Source organism: Nicotiana sylvestris, chromosome 11 (genome assembly GCF_000393655.2).
Source record: "Nicotiana sylvestris chromosome 11, ASM39365v2, whole genome shotgun sequence".
NCBI classification, from domain to species: domain Eukaryota; kingdom Viridiplantae; phylum Streptophyta; class Magnoliopsida; order Solanales; family Solanaceae; genus Nicotiana; species Nicotiana sylvestris.
In genome coordinates, this window is record NC_091067.1 from 130,536,454 (window position 1) to 130,540,535 (window position 4,082).

Here is a 4,082-nt window from a genome sequence, read left to right on the forward strand (position 1 = left end):
TACCTGCAAATAAGCAATACATGCATATATTGTGCGCAAATTTAAACATGATGCAAATTCCCGTCGGACCATAATGGTTTTCTTTGGACGGTTAGGATGACGTCCTTAGACCATGACGTCATGGGCCATGAAGCGTACAATAAAGGATTCGTAGGCCATGAAATGATGTTCTCGGGCTATGAAGGTGGTGCCTCCGAACCATGATGCCCTTGAATAATGATATGCAAAAGATTAAAAAGGATCCGCAGGCCATGACATGGCATTTTCGGGCTATGAAAATGGTGCCTCCGAACAATGACGCCTTTGGATAATTTGGCGATCTTTCACTCCAAGAGATGCAGTAGATGGCGGTCTTTTAGCCATGCAGAATGTAAATAAGGTGGCGATCTTTCAGCTATGCAGAATGTAAATAAGGTGGCGATCTTTTAGCCATGCAAATGTAGATAAGGTGGCGATCTTTTAGCCATGCAAATGTAAATAAGGTGGCAATCTTTCAGCCATGCAATGCAAAGGTGGTGATCTTTCAGCCATGCAAATGTAGAGGTGGCAATCTTTCAGCCATGCAATGCAGTAGTTGGCTATCTTTTAGCTATGCAGAATGTGAATAAGGTGGCGATCTTTCAGCCATGCAAATATAGATAAGGTGGCGATCTTTCAGCCATACAAATGTAAATAAGGTGGTGATCTTTCAGCCATGCAATGTAGAGGTGGCGATCTTTCAGCCATGCAAATGTAGAGGTGGCGATCTTTTAGCTATGCAATGCAGTAGCTGGCGATCTTTCAGCCATGCAATGCAGTAGGTGGTGATCTTTCGGCCATGCAAATGTAGATGAAGTGGCGATCTTTTAGCCATGCAGATGGAGGTTACATTTAACCTCGGAAGGCAGAATGGTAGCCTTATGCAATGCAGAAATACAGAAGGAGACAACGTTTAGTCTCGGAAGGCAAAATGGTAGCCTTATGAAATGCAAAAATGCAGATGGAGACAGCGTTTAGTCTCGGAAGGCAGAATGGTAGCCTTATGCAATGCAGAAATGCAGATGGAGATAGCAGATTGCTATATTGTGACCGCTGGGGACATTGTGCCATACGGAATATCACCGGCGTGCGTGGATAGTAAATGTTGGTAAGTGCGATAGTTCCGAGAATTTTATTCCTGAACAGTGTTTGTCTCGTGAGTGTATAGTATGTAATTTCGGTGCCTGCATTCAAAGAAAAATTGTGAGTTTTGTAGGGTGGAGGTTAGTTCGTATACCCGCTGGCTTTGCTTGACCTGTTCGGCTTTGATCTTGTGATATTTTATGTATCATTGGGGTAGCATTGCTAAACATGGCGATTTTGATAATAAACATGCATGAATTTGTAAAAATATGACATAAGTATACAATTAAGAAACAACTTTTATATTAACTGACGATTGTGACGTGGCTCAAGACATTGCGACATCTCTCTATATGGAATTTTGAGGGTCCTCCTCAAAATTCTACCCCAGTTTAATGGGTTGATGTTTCTCATTGTTGCCTGCGATGATTGGCTGAAATTACTTTGGAATTTTGAGGGTCCTCCTCAAAATTCTGCCCTAGTTTCCAATTGTGGGGGGAAATGAAAATTTTATTGAATTGTGACCGAACCCATAGGGCTACCTACGTATCCCCTCTTAAACGGGAATCAGGTCAGGCGTAGTTCAATTTACACCATATAAGGAAAGCATGAAAATTACACATAGTAACGCTTGACTGCATCTGAATTAACTGGTTTTGGCCAGACTTCTCCGTCCATTTCTGCAAGTATGAGGGCTCCTCCTGTTAGAACCCGGTGAACCATGTATGGACCCTGCCAATTGGGAGAGAACTTCCCTTTGGCTTCATCTTGATGCGAGAAAATTTTCTTTAACACCAGCTGCCCCGGTGTGAACTGTCTCGGCTTGACTCTTTTGTTGAAAGCTCTGTCTGATAAAGTTGACCATGGCACACTGTATTCATTCTCTTTCTATCTACAAGAGCCAGCTGCTCGTAACGACTCTTCACCCATTCTACATCGTCGAGCTCAGCTTCCTGTATGATCCTTAAGGAAGGAATGACCGCTTCTGTACCATAAACTAGTATATAAGGGGTTGCCCCAGTTGACGTGCGAACTGTAGTGCGATACCCCAATAAAGCAAATGATAGCTTCTCGTGACACTGCTTATGCTTCTCTATCATTTTCCTTAGTATCTTCTTGATATTCTTATTGGCGGCTTCTACGGCTCCATTCATCTGAGTTGTAGGTTGTAGAATTCTTATGTCTGGTCTTAAAAGCTTCACACATAGCTTTCATCAAGTCACTGTTGAGGTTGGAGCCATTATCAGTAATGATTGATTCTGGAATCCCAAATCGACAAACGATGTGGTCACGGACAAAGTCTGCCACAACTTTCTTAGTTACTCCTCTAAAAGACGTTGCTTCAACCCATTTGGTGAAATAGTCGATTGCTACTAGGATAAACCTGTGCTCATTGGAAGCGGCAAGCTCGATTTATCCAATGACATCCATTCCCCAAGCGGCGAACAGCCACGGCGAGCTTGTTTCATTAAGCTCATTTGGAAGTACCTTTATCATGTCTGCATGTATCTGGCAGCGATGGCATTTCTGGACATACTGGATGCAGTTCATCTCCATAGTCATCCAAAAGTAACCAACTCGGAATATCTTTTTTGCTAAGACAAAACCGTTCATATGTGGACCACAGGTCCCATCGTGAATTTCCTCTAGTAGCTTGGATGCTTCTTTTGCGTCGACACACCTTAGTAATCCCAAATTAGGAGTCCTCCTATACAGGATTCCTTCGCTGTGAAAGAAATTGTTGGACAACCTCCGAAGTGTGCGTTTCTGAGTAGGATTTGCAAGTTCTGGATATTCGCCTTTTGCCAAATATTCTTTGATATCATGAAACCAAGGCTTTCCATCTGCTTCTTCTTCGACGTGGGCACAGTAAGCTGGCTGATTGTGGATCTTTACTGGAATGGGATCAATGATGTTTTTGTCTAGATGTTGTATCATGGATGATAGGGTAGCCAATGCATCGGCGAACTCATTCTGGACTCTGGGAACATGTTGGAATTCTGTCTTTGTAAACCTCTTTCTCAATTCCTGTGCATGATGCAGATACAGGAGTATCTTGGAGTTTTTCATTGCCCATTCTTCTCAGACCTGATGTATAAGTAAGTCCGAATCTCCGATCAATAGCAACTCTTAAATGTTCATGTCAATGGCCATCTTGAGCCCTAAGATGCAGGCTTCGTACTCGGCCATGTTGTTGGTGCACGGGAACCTGAGTTTGGCAGACACCGGATAATGCTAACCGGTTTTTGATACTAAGACTGCTCCTATGCCAACTCCTTTGAAATTTGCTGCTCCATTGAAAAACATTCTCCAACCGTCATAGGATTCTGCAATGTCTTCTCCTATGAATGCTACCTCTTCGTCAGGAAAATATGTTTTCAGGGGTTTGTATTCTCCATCCACGGGATTCTCAGCAAAGTGATCCATTAGTGCATGTCCCTTGATTTCCTTCTGGGTTACGTAGACAATGTCAAATTCACTCAACAAGATTTGCCACTTGGCTAGCTTTCCAGTGGGCATGGGCTTCTGAAAGATGTACTTCAGAGGATCCATCCTTGATATGAGATATGTGGTATAGGCACAGAAGTAGTGCCTCAGCTTCTGAGCTACCCAAGTTAAAGCATAGCAGGTGCGCTCTAACAGAGAATACCAGGCCTCGTATGGGGTGAACTTCTTACTGAGGTAATAAATAGCCTACTCTTTCCTCCTTGTTTCATCATGCTGCCCCAGAACACAACCGAAAGCTCCATTCAATACTGCAAGGTAGAGTAATAAGGGTCTACCTGGATCAGGCGGGACTAAGACAGGTGGTGTTGACAGGTATTCCTTAATTAAGTCGAAAGCTTTTTGACAGTCATCAGTCCATTCGGTAGCAGCGTCCTTCTTCAACATCTTAAAGATTGGCTCACAGATAATTGTAGATTGTGCTATGAACCGGCTGATGTAGTTAAGCCTCCCCAAGAAACTCATCACATCCTTCT